At 46.2% G+C, this 13,745-nt stretch overlaps 1 non-coding gene across 1 annotated transcript; it reads left to right on the plus strand.

Moving 5' to 3' along the window:
• Window positions 1–4,231: 4,231 nt before the first annotated feature.
• Window positions 4,232–4,303, plus strand: trnaa-cgc (transfer RNA alanine (anticodon CGC)). Its single transcript has one exon. It is a non-coding gene; the product is annotated as a tRNA-Ala (tRNA).
• Window positions 4,304–13,745: the final 9,442 nt, after the last annotated feature.

A 13,745-nucleotide genomic window follows, 5' to 3' on the forward strand; every position in this document is an offset into this window, starting at 1 on the left:
TACTGAATATGAGTGTGGGATTCATTCTCTCTCTTCTCTCGACAATAATATACTTGAGTGTCGGCTTCAGTTTGGACTAATGGGATTGAAATTTCGTCTTTCAGTCGGACTCAAAGTGAAATTTTTAGACTGATACGTGTGCGATGTATTATTGGGATAAATTCGGTTCCCTTCAACCATGTATAGTGTGTCAATTCTATCTGATATTAAATGTGTAGTTAAGTCAACAGTGGCACAGTATCTTTCAATGTGACAGGTCGTGCGATTTTGGGCTGAAATTTATATATTTACCTGTCAGCAGGTATTTTATAGGAGGTGGCATTTGTGGTCATCCCTTACTGCGCAGCAACTGAGTAATGCACTTCAGAGTCAAACACATTGCTGCGGTTCTGGACTCACATGCAGGTGAGACCAGCTAACGACAGAGCACAGGGAAACATTAGGGAAATTCCCTTTCAAAGTTAGATCTTGTGTGTCAATTAATTGAATTTATTGATTAATTGAACATTAATTCCACCAGCTGCTGTGTGGGATTTGAACCCGTGTAGCAATGAGATGAGCTTGGATGGTTGGACTACTAGTTTAGTGATATGACCACAACGCCATGGCTCTTCCACCACCCCCTCCCCACCCCCCGCCCACCAAACATCCCCCTACCCCGCAACAACTTCTGCACTTCTGCTGTGTTTGACCGTTGGATTGAAAATATATATGTAGCACTTGGGATCTTGGGAAAATATGAACTAGGAGCTGGAGTTGGACACGCGGCCACTCGGGCCTGATCCACCATTCTACAAGATCATGGTTAATCTGATTGTTACCGCATCTTCACATTCCCGCCTACACCCGATGAACTTTTAACCCCTTGTGTAACAAGAATCTATCTACCTCAGCCTTAAAAATATGCAAAGACTCTGCTTCCACCGCCTTTTGAGGAACAGAGTTACAAAGACTCACGACATTCTGAGAAAAAAAAACAATCTCCTCATCTCTGCCTTCAATGGGCGACCCTTATTTTTAGATAGTGACCCTTAGTTCTAGATTCTCCCACAAGAGGAAACATCCTTTCCACATCCGCCCTGTCAAGACCCCCCAGAATCTTCTATACTTCAATCAAGTCTGCTCTTACTTTTCGAAACGCCACTGGATGGAAGCCAAACTTGTACAACCATTCCTTCTAAGACAACCTGCCCATTCCATGTATTAGTCTTGTTAATCTTCCCTGAACAGCTTCCTTAAATAAGGGAACCAATACTGTACACAGTCCTCCGGATGTGATTTCACTGATTCCCTGCATAACTGAAACATAACATCCCTACTTCTGTATTCAATTCTCCTCGCAATAGTCAGAGCAGTAAGAGCCTGCCTACCCCTGCTCTCTGTGACTGTGGACCTGATGGTCTGTCAGTGTATCTGTGTGCTGGGAGTGATAATGTGTGTGGGAAGGATGTTGTTGATAGCTTGGGTGGAGGAATCATCACATTCATGCTGCTTGATGGAATTTTTTGATGGGGCAACAGAGGAGATTAATATCCACAAAGATTTGATAAAGTGTCACATAACAGGATTGTCAGCAAGGTTAGAGCCCATGGAGTAAAGGGGACAGTATCCGTGTGAATACGAAGTTGGCTGAGTGTTAGGACACAGAGTAGTGGTGAACAGCTGTTTTTCTTTGGACTGGAGGAAGGTAAATCATGGGGTTCCCCATGGTGTTAGGATCCCTGCCTTTCTTTATCCATATTAATGACGTTGACTTTGGTGGACAAGTACACTTGCACAATTTACACATTGCACAATATTTGGAAGTATTGAGAGATGTGAGCAGGATAGTGACAATCTTCAAGAGGACACGGACAGGCTGGTGAAATAGGAAGGCAAGTGGCAGATGAAATTTATTGCAGAGAGGTGTGAAGTGACTTTTTTCATTCTGAAAATCGAGCAGAGGCAAGGTAAAATATAGGACACAATTCGAAAGGGGGTTCAGGATCAGAGGGACCTGGGGAATATATGCAAAAATTGGTGACGGTGGCGGGGCTGGTTGAGAAAGTGGTTTACAAGGGAAACTGAATTCCCGGCTTGAAGGCTCCATAAATACAGGCATAGAGTACAAAAGCAAGGAAGTTATGATAAACCTTTATAAAACACTGGCTCAACCTCAACTGGAATATTCTGTCCATTTCTGTGCACCACACTTTCGGAAGGATGTTAAGGTACTAGACTCACGCTCCCCAGGCAGCAAACCTCAGCCTATAGCAGTCCAGTGCCAAACACTGCTCACAAACCGGAATGTAATCGGGTGCAAGTGTCATGCTCGGAGTCCGCTCTTGCTTCATGTTCGATGCCCCGTCACTCTTCCTCTAACTTTCCTAATCTAACTTCAGATAGCAGGCTGCAGACTGCTGGGGCACATGTCATATTGATTTGCATATGAATCAACATTCCTACATCGTTGTCAGGATCAGATCCTGTAATTCCCTCCATAAAACCACCAGGGAATCAGTGAATGATACAGCACAGATTGGGATATATTCTTCCAATGTGCAGTGGGACTTGGGTGTCATTGTCAATAAGTCACTGAAAGCGAACATACAGTTGTAGCAAGCAATTAGGAAGGCTAATGGGATGTTAGCCTTTATCGCAACAGTATTAGAGTAAAGGAGTAGTGAAGACTTGCTTCAATTATACAGAACTTTGGTTAGACCGCACTTGGAGTACTGTGTGCAGTTTTGCCCCCTTTACCCGAGAAAGGATATTATCACCATAAAGGCAGTGCAACGAAGGTTCATCAGAATTTTTCCCAGGATGGCGGGACTGTCCTATGAAGAGAGATTTGTGAAAGTGAGCCTACAGTCTCTAGAGTTTCGAGGAATTAGCGGTGATCGCATTGAAACCTGCAAAAGACTTAAAGGGATGCACAGGTCGCTGCAGGTAAGATGCTTCCACTGGTTGGGGAGTCCAGAACCAGGGAACACAATTTCAAAATAGGTAGGGAGCCACTTAGGACAGAGATAAGGAGGCATTTATTTACTCAGAGCGTTGTGAATCTTTGGAATTCTCGACCCAAGTTGGCTGTGGAAGCTCACTCAGTGAGTATGTTTCAAGCAGAGATTGACAAATTTCATAAAATAGGGATATGGGGATAGTGTGGGAAAATTGGATTGTGGAGCAGGCTCGATGGGCTGAATGGCTATTCCTACTCCTATGTTCCTATATCTCCCCAGAAATTCTATCATCGAGAAAGACAAAGATATTAACATGTTGGAAATATTATTATCAGAAGTCACATGTCATATTGATTTGGCTATGTAACGACTTCATTGTGGCCGGGTTCAAACCCTGAAATCCCCTCAATAAAAACCACCAGAGAATGATGAAGCACAGATTCGAGTCTTTTCGGCCCATTGTTCCTGTTCTGGCTCTTAGATAGCGTCATTAAATTAATCCCACTCCCTCCCTGTTCATTCCCTATAGCCCTGTCGGTTTTCCGCTTTAGGTATTTATCCAGCTACCCTTTGAAAGTTATTACCGAATCTGCTTCCACCGCTCTTTCACAGAGTGTATTCCAGATCTCAATAATTCACAATTGTTCTCTGCTGGTTCTTTTTGTCAATTACCTGAAATCTGTGTCCTCTGGTTCCCACACTTCTGCCACTGGTGCAGTTTCTCCTCACTGATAACATCGAAAGATTGCATGATCTTGGGCACTTCCATTAAATTTGCCTTTAACCTCCGCTTCCACGGAGTGAAAACCCGGTGTTTCTCCAGTCTCTCCACATAACTGATGCCTTTCGTCCCTGATACCATTCTGGCAAAGCTCCTCTGAATCCTCTCTTAGGCCTTGACTCCATTTTAAAGTTCCCAGAATTGGACACAACATGTGAACTGGGGCTTAAACAGTCTTTTATAAAGATTTTGCCCAACTTCACTGCTTTAGAACTCAAACATGCGTTATAATTGCAAGAACGATTCAGAACTCCACAGAAATGCTCTCTTGCGTTACCATAGTGAGCGCTGGGATCAGAGTGGGGGAAAATTTTCTCCTTTTTATGTAATTACCCCACGTTCTGAAGCCAAGTACATCTGTGGGAATGTATAGAAAAGTAAAGGACACATTTCATTGCCCTTGTTTCATACAAGAGGCATCGGCAATTTGGACAGGTGTCAGGACTGGGGAAAGACTGAGAACATGATAAATACAAAGAATCAATTGTGAATCATTGCAGTCAGGGTTGGGGATGTAGCTCAGTGGTAGAGCGCGTGCTTCGCATGTATGAAGTCCTGGGTTCAATCCCCAGCATCTCCAAGTAGTTTTGAGAGGAACGTTGCACAGCAACGGCAGTGCTGCACCGCTGTTCTTTATGTTTAAATTCACAATTCGCAGCAATAAATCTGTTTAATCAGTCAATTATATTGTCGCAGGACTTCATCGCACACCCTCTGGGCAGTCCACCTCAGCTGATAGCAGTCCAGTGTCATCACAGCTCACAGACGGGAATGTATCTCAGTGCAGTGTCGTTCTCGCAGTCCACACTTGCTTTATGCTGGGTCCCCTGTCACTGTTCCACTCACTTTCCTAATCTAATGTCGAATGTCAGACTGGGCACTGCTGGGGCAAGACTGAGAGTTGGGCATTTGCGTGAGAAGCAGAAAGGGTGATGGAGTCTTGGGGCATGGAATCATAGAAAGGTGACAGCACAGAAGGAGTTCATTCAACCCGTCCATCTCTCTGCAAGAGCAATTTAGCTGCTCCCACTTCCCTGGCTTTTCCCCTTAGCCCTGCAATTATCTCTTTTGATCTTCAGGCGCTTATCCAATTCCCTTTTTAAAGCCACTCTTGAATTTGACTCCACCACAGTCTCAGGCAGTTTATTCCAGATCCTAACCACTCACTGGAGAAAGAAGATTTCCCTCCTGTCGCTTGTGATTCTTTTCTCGATCACCTTAAATATAAATGATCTAGTTCTGGACCTGTCCGCCAATGGAAACAATTTCTCTCTATCGGCTCTGTTTTTACCCCTCATGATATAAAACCAAACAGTGTGCTGGATTTTGTGTCCATCAGTCCTTAAATTAATTTCAGCATATTCCCAACTCTCAAGCTGGTTTTATACTGCACACCTTTGAGGGCCTCTCTGAGCGATCACTCTCAGTATCAGCAGATACTATTTACTTTTATAAACCTTTCTGAGCCACACAAGTAACAAGTGACGATTCAGCTCCCAGCTCACACCTCTTCATGCAATCTTACAGCTGATTGACAGTTACCGGCAACTAACTGTTTCTGTTAACTAGATTGCAGTTTCTCTCACGGTTTTTTAAAGTACGAGGTTAAATTCAAAATAACAAGCAAAATTTCGCTTTGTGATTCGCTCAACAAACCCACCACAGAATTCTCACTCTTACCAGATTCCCAATTTCTACACTATCTTTCGTTGCTCTCCTTTTATGACCACTCTATGCAAACTCACTCTTTAATATTCAAATGCTGCCTTGATGGAAATTAGGAACATAGGAATACAGGAAATATAAACAGGAATAGGCCATTCGGCCTGTTGGGTGTTCTCGGTCATTCAAACTGATCATGACTGATCATCTACCTCTATGCCATCCCCGCCCCCCCCCCCCGCCCGCCCCACTAACCCCATATTCCTTGATGTCATTCATACCCAGAAATCTATAGGTTCTGTCTTGAACATGTCTAATGATTGAGCTTCCACAGTCCTCTGTGTTAGGTAATTCCACAGATTCACCACCCTCTGCGCAAACAAATTCCTCCTCATCTCACTCTTAAATGGCCTACCCTTTATTCTGAGACTATGTGTACTGGTTCTAGACTCACCAGCCAGAAGAAAGATCCTATCCTGTTACTCACTGTAAGAATTTTGTGAGCTTCAATGAGACCACCTCTAATTCTTCCGAACTCTGGAGAATTGAGGCCCAGTTTCCTCAATCTCTCCTCGCAAGACTTGCAATGTTTCACTCCATATTTCATTTCTGGTTGTACAAGACTGAGTGCTGTTACTTTGTTTGTGGGTCAACCTCACTTCCTCTCAGCCTCTGTTTCTGCAATTACTCTCTCAACGCATCCTGGTTTGAAGTTCTGCGAGCTGGAACAAGTGACACACTCGCCCTTCCTTCCAGCTGTCATGTCTCAACTGAGCTCAGACTGGAACATGGATACGGCCGCCTTGTTACTGCTGTTTGGTGAGTCGTTAAAGAACATTATAACAAAACTGCTAGATTCCGGGTCTGTGAGGGAGACGAGTGTGCAAAAGGCAGAGGGAGATTGGAACTGAGCCCGGAGGTGACCGATCTCCTGCAGCTCAGTGAGTGAAAACAACGTTTACTTCGGTGTGTAGTATTCGAGTTTGGAAAGCTATTGCAGAAGAGGCTTCCTTGTGCCGACCTCATAACCTCTTGATCTGCTGCCTTTGATTGACAGAGACAGAATTAAACTCATCCTCGCATACAGTAACACAAAGTGACAGATACCTATTGAATCCATCACTCATCGAGAATCAGAGGCTAATAGACAGAATGATTCCAACATTCACATACAGTGTCAAACATTGTCAGAGTCAGAATGAATCACACATTCAGACACCACTATTGTAGACTGTCAAATGGAGAATGAACATACAGTCCCAAATAGTAACAAGTACACAGTGAATTTAAATCATTTTCTGTAGCAGACAGTGGAAGGAACAGAATGTATCACACACTCACACACAGAACTAGAGACTGTTACATAAAACATTTATGCGCCAAACATACACTCTGCTAGAGACTGACAGTTAGAGAAATAAACCAACACACACATATGCAGTGCATTCGAGTGACAGGGACAGGTTTCAACCGACACGCACACAGTGCCAGAGACTGACAGTTCAGAATTAAACCAGCACACATACGCCGTGCCATAGAGTGACGCATACAGAATTGATTCGACACAGATACGCAATAGTAGAGGCTGACAGATATGGACTCAATCTCACTCCCACGTGTGGGACAACTGATTTAGCACAAAAGTGCAACCAGCGTTGGTGTAAAAAAATGTAATGACAGCTCGTCTCAATTCCTAGAATTTCTTAGTCCCAGCCGTCCAAAGGAAGCTGAACAATGTGACCCTCTCTGATCTGTAAACTTCGCTGTAACGCAGATTGATGACATCCACTGGCCGAGTTTGAGAACTGCAACATCGCAGAGTGAATTCAGACAGTCTGTCAGGGTTAAAGAAGCAGGCAATGTGAGGAAATAACTTCTGCCCGTATGTTCTCCTCTCACATTGTTTCACATTGATATACTGAAGAATAAATCAATGGATGTGTCATAAAAACAAAAGATTCCCTTCTTTATTTGGCTATTTGTAAATATGCTCTGTTATATTTTACTCTTCATTGAACAGTATTTCTGACTGGTCTCTCACTTCAAATAAAGAAATCATAATCCCACAAAGAACTCAGCACAACGCTGGGATTTTCACAGTGTTGCTCGTATTGAAGGATGAAACAATCCCTCTGGGAGGGAAATGGATATTTAAATAAGGAACGGGAAGCAGCGAAGGGACAAGATTCTGAGAGTCAATGAATTTTAGTGAACGCATGTAATTCTATCGGTGTTTCACTATATAGTTCAGGTCAGATAAGAAATGACAATAAAAAGGAGGAAATCAGAGTTAGATTTATCGTGACGTGGGAATTAAAGCCACGTCAAGGATTTCCTTCCTTTGCACACGTTATCCATTCCAAAATGTTCAGGCTCCATTCCAACCTTTGAGCCTCAGAAGAACAGAGATCAATAAATGTGAAGCTGCGATGGCCAGGAAATGAACCCGATTCAACTGCTTAAAACGACAGCGATGTTCACCACTATACAACATCGCCTGTCGCAATCCGACAATGTAGTGCTTCTGTTGAGTTCAGGACTGAACCGCTAAATTTGAGCTTCTGTAACTTGATACACACTCAATAGCGAATGTCATAAACAACAGTCTCTCAACAGACGGCTGGATTCCCATTTTATTTGATCCAAGGATCCATTTCACAGCCCTGGCAGATGGATTGTAGCGGTGTGTTACGAGGCTTAGCAGTATGTGTCACAGGAGCTGAAAAGGAAGGAAAACATTGAGCTTTCCTGGGAGAAAATCAACATTTAATTCAGGAGCATAAATCAACAGAGAGAGAAATTACTTCAGAAAAACAATGTGCTTCACTGCAGCTGTTCTTTTTTCTTCTGTCTCTGATCTAATTTGATGGTGGTAAGTATACTTATCGACAGGAAGGGACATAAATCACAAGGTAATCACTGTGTGAGGGAATCCCTTCAGTAGGGCGCTGTCTCACCGACAGATTGGTGACTTTCCCCTGTGCACCTTCACATAGTCGGTGAGTTTTTCAGTGGAAACGTGGCTGCACAGAGTCTTTAGGAAATAAACTTCCTGATTGCACAGAAGATTTATTTAGTTCTTTAGAGATACAGCACTGAAACAGGCCCTTCGGCCCACCGAGGCTGTGCTGACCAACAACCACCCATTTATATTAAACCTATATTTATCTATCAACCTTCAAGTCTTTGGATGTGGGAGGCAACAGGAGCACCCGGCGAAAACACATACAGTCACAGGGCGAACTTGCAAACTCCGTACAGGCAGTACCTAGAACTGAACCCAGGTCGCTGGAGCTGTGAGGCTAACCACTGTGCCACTGTGCCGCCCCAAAACATTTTTCGCTGCAAGCATGCTTGTGAATGGTGGCAAGCATTGAATCGGATTGGGTAACGAAACACAAGACATTGTGACACCACTCCAATTACACCCAATGCTCACGAAAACAGAATTTGGTGGGAATGCTCAGCACCTCTGGCAGCATCTGTGGAGAGAGAAACACAGTGAACGTTTCAAGGTCGATAATCCTTCTCCAGCATTGTCTATGTCCACGATCACTACAGATTGAGAGTTAAAGAATGAATCCCACAGTCACTACAGTATCAGAGTCTGCCAGGTGCAGATTGAACCAGGCAATCACACAGAAAAATCATAGAAAGTTTATGGCACAGAATGGTTCACCAGGATGTTAACTGGTATGGAGGGCGCTAGCTATGAAGAGAGGTTGAGTAGATTAGGATTATTTTCATTAGAAAGACGGAGGTTGAGGGGAAACCTGATTGATGTGTACAAAATCATGAGAGGTATAGACAGGGTGGATGGCAAGAAGCTTTTTCCCAGAGTGGGGGATTCAATTACTAGGGGTCACGAATTCAAAGTGAGAGGGGAAAAGTTTAGGGGGGATATGCATGGAAGTTCTTTATGCAGAGGGTGGTGGGTGCCTGGAACGCGTTGCCAGTGGAGGTGGTAGACGCGGGCACAATAGCGTCTTTTAAATGTATCCAGACAGATACATGAATGGGCAGGAAGCAAAGAGATACAGACCCTTAGAAAATAGGCGACTGGTTTAGATAGAGGATCTGGATCGGCACAGGCTTGGAGGGCCGAAGGGCCTGTTCCTGTGCTGTAATTTTCTTTGTTCTTTGTTCTTTGAGTTCTTATTTGGTATCGTAACCTTTTGGTGTGGCACCTTATCAAATGACGTTTGGAATTCTAAGTGCACCACATCAAATCTTCCCCTTTATTCACTTTGCTTGACAGATCCTCAAAAAGCTCTAATAATTAAGTCAAACATGATTTCCCTTTTCACAAAACCATGTTGACGCTGCCTGATTACTTTAAGATTTTCAAGGTGCCCTGTTGTAACCTCTTTAACAATACATTCCAGCATTTTCCCTATAACAGAAATTAGGCTACCTGCCTTGTAGTTTCCTGCTTTGGTGGGGACGTCTATTTATTTACTTTATGCTTTTGTGTGATTTTGTGTGTGTGTTCATTTTTTTTTCTGTAGCTGATATACCAGCCCCATCTACACCGAACCCCTCGTCGGTTCCTTTCAGTTACATATCGTTAAAGTGACTTAAAATGCATTCCCAGTTTCCTACTGATTTCCAGCTGACAAATGTTCAATGAGTATCAAAGTTCCTGTTATTTAATAGCGGTCACGGTCGAAAGCTGATACTCCTTGAGGCTGCCTGTGTGTGTGTGTGAGAGAGAGATGGAGAGATTCAGTAAGTGTCAGTCAGTCAGTGCCTTGTCATTTATCTATTCTTTGTCTCTGTGTTAATTTGTGTCAAACTGGGATTTTTTAAAAAATATTTTGCAGTCTGTCTTCCGATGTGTCATTGTGGCAGTAATTTTAATCTCTGTAAGTTTCTGGTGCTCTATGTGAGTGTGAATGGTTATGTAAATATCAGTCTACAGTACTGTGTGAGAGTTAGATGAATACTTTAGCTCAAAATCTCTGGTGCTGTAGGCGACTGTGAAACTGAATCTATACGTGGCCACAAAGTGCTGTATGAGAGTCTGTCCATCAATTTTGAATAGTCTTGCTGTTGTATGTAATATGCCATTAATATTGCATCTATCAACATATGGTAGTATATACAAGAACACAAGAACTCAAGGCAAAGAGTAAAAGTAGACCATTTGATCTATCGAGCCTGCTCCGCCATTCACGACGATCATGGTTGATCTTGCACTTCAATTCCACTTTCCTGCCCGTTCCCCATATCCCTTAATTCCCTGTGAAAGCAGAACTTTATCTAAACCAGCCTTGAATGTATTCAATGAGGGAGCAGCCACAACCTTCTGTGGTGGAGAATTCCGAAGATTCACAACACTTTGAGTGTAGTAATTTCTCCTCATCTTCATCTAACTGATTGGCCCTCCAGTGGGACAACTCACATCCCACACGAGGAGACTCAGTTCAATCAATTTATTCAAGCGTACGCAGGGATAGACATCACCTCGGGCATTCAGGTAATACTCTAACTTTACATGCAGGACCACAGACATTTATACTGTTCTGTACATACAGTGTGTTCAACCAATGGATGATTGACATGATTGACCAGACACTTTAATTAAAACAATGGATGATTGATTCCACATTCCGATCAGCACACTTCCTCAGCCTTATCAATACACAAACCAGAACGCTCCAAACTGTAGTCTCTTATTTCTTTGTTTCCCCTTATACCAACATTCCACAGAAACGCATGATTGCATGGCCTCGAGGTCTTGCTTTCACTCGCTGCCTCTCTCCAGTCACTCGCTGAGTCTCCCCAATCACTCACTGCCTCTTCCCAATCACTCACTGCCTCTTCCCAATCACTCGCTGCCTCTCCCCAATCACTCGCTGCCTCTCCCCAATCACTCACTGCCTCTTCCCAATCACTCACTGCCTCTTCCCAATCACTCGCTGCCTCTCCCCAATCACTCGCTGCCTCTTCCCAATCACTCGCTGCCTCTCCCCAATCACTCGTTGCCTCTCCCCAATCACTCGCTGCCTCTCTCCAGTCACTCGCTGAGTCTCCCCAATCACTCACTGCCTCTCCCCAATCACTCGCTGCCTCTCCCCAATCACTCGCTGCCTCTCCCCAATCACTCGCTGCCTCTCTCCAGTCACTTGCTGAGTCTCCCCAATCACTCGCTGCCTCTCCCCAATCACTCGCTGCCTCTCTCCAGTCACTCGCTGAGTCTCCCCAATCACTCACTGCCTCTTCCCAATCACTCACTGCCTCTCCACAATCACTCGCTGCCTCTCCCCAATCACTCGCTGCCTCACCCCAATCACTCGCTGCCTCTTCCCAATCACTCGCTGCCTCTTCCCAATCACTCACTTCCTCTCCCCAATCACTCGCTGCCTCTCTCCAGTCACTCGCTGAGTCTCCCCAATCACTCACTGCCTCTCCCCAATCACTCGCTGCCTCTCCCCAATCACTCGCTGCCTCTCCCCAATCACTCGCTGCCTCTCCCCAATCACTCGCTGCCTCTCTCCAGTCACTTGCTGAGTCTCCCCAATCACTCGCTGCCTCTCCCCAATCACTCGCTGCCTCTCTCCAGTCACTCGCTGAGTCTCCCCAATCACTCACTGCCTCTTCCCAATCACTCACTGCCTCTCCACAATCACTCGCTGCCTCTCCCCAATCACTCGCTGCCTCACCCCAATCACTCGCTGCCTCTTCCCAATCACTCACTTCCTCTCCCCAATCACTCGCTGCCTCTTCCCAATCACTCGCTGCCTCTCCCCAATCACTCGCTGCCTCACCCCAATCACTCGCTGCCTCTCCCCAATCACTCGCTGCCTCTTCCCAATCACTCGCTGCCTCTCTCCAGTCACTCGCTGAGTCTCCCCAATCACTCACTGCCTCTCCCCAATCACTCGCTGCCTCTCCCCAATCACTCGCTGCCTCTCCCCAATCACTCGCTGCCTCTCCCCAATCACTCGCTGCCTCTCTCCAGTCACTCGCTGAGTCTCCCCAATCACTCACTGCCTCTCCCCAATCACTCGCTGCCTCTCCCCAATCACTCGCTGCCTCTCTCCAGTCACTTGATGAGTCTCCCTAATCACTCGCTGCCTCTCCCCAATCACTCGCTGCCTCTCCCCAATCACTCGCTGCCTCTCTCCAGTCACTCGCTGAGTCTCCCCAATCACTCACTGCCTCTTCCCAATCACTCACTGCCTCTTCCCAATCACTCGTTGCCTCTCCCCAATCACTCGCTTCCTCTCCCCAATCACTCGTTGCCTCTCCCCAATCACTCACTGCCTCTTCCCAATCACTCGCTGCCTCACCTCAATCACTCGCTGCCTCACCCCAATCACTCGCTGCCTCTCCCCAATCACTCGCTTCCTCTCCCCAATCACTGGCTGCCTCTCCCCAATCACTCGCTTCCTCTCCCCAATCACTCGCTGCCTCACCCCAATCACTCGCTGCCTCTCCCCAATCACTCACTGCCTCTTCCCAATCACTGGCTGCCTCTCCCCAATCACTCGCTGCCTCACCCCAATCACTCACTGCCTCTCACCAATCACTCGCTGCCTCTCCCCAATCACTCGCTGCCTCTCCCCAATCACTCGCTGCCTCTCCCCAATCACTCGCTGCCTCTCCACAATCACTCGCTGCCTCTTCCCAATCACTCACTGTCTCTCCCCAATCACTCACTGCCTCTCCCCAATCACTCGCTGCCTCACCCCAATCACTCGCTGCCTCTCCACAATCACTCGCTGCCTCTCCACAATCACTCGCTGAGTCTCCCCAATCACTCACTGCCTCTCCCCAATCACTCGCTGCCTCTCCCCAATCACTCGCTGCCTCTCCCCAATCACTCGCTGCCTCTCTCCAGTCACTCGCTGAGTCTCCCCAATCACTCACTGCCTCTTCCCAATCACTCACTGCCTCTTCCCAATCACTCGCTGCCTCACCCCAATCACTCGCTGCCTCACCCCTATCACTCGCTTCCTCTCCCCAATCACTCGCTGCCTCACCCCAATCACTCGCTGCCTCTCCCCAATCACTCACTGCCTCTCCCCAATCACTCGCTGCCTCTCCACAATCACTCGCTGCCTCTTCCCAATCACTCGCTGCCTCTCCCCAATCACTCGCTGCCTCTCCCCAATCACTCGCTTCCTCTCCCCAATCACTGGCTGCCTCTCCCCAATCACTCGCTGCCTCTCCACAATCACTCGCTGCCTCTTCCCAATCACTCGCTGCCTCTCCCCAATCACTCGCTGCCTCTCCCCAATCACTCGCTTCCTCTCCCCAATCACTGGCTGCCTCTCCCCAATCACTCGCTGCCTCACCCCAATCACTCGCTGCCTCGCCACAATCACTCGCTGCCTCTCCACAATCACTCGCTG

This window comes from Heterodontus francisci, unplaced genomic scaffold, assembly GCF_036365525.1.
Source record: "Heterodontus francisci isolate sHetFra1 unplaced genomic scaffold, sHetFra1.hap1 HAP1_SCAFFOLD_64, whole genome shotgun sequence".
NCBI classification, from domain to species: domain Eukaryota; kingdom Metazoa; phylum Chordata; class Chondrichthyes; order Heterodontiformes; family Heterodontidae; genus Heterodontus; species Heterodontus francisci.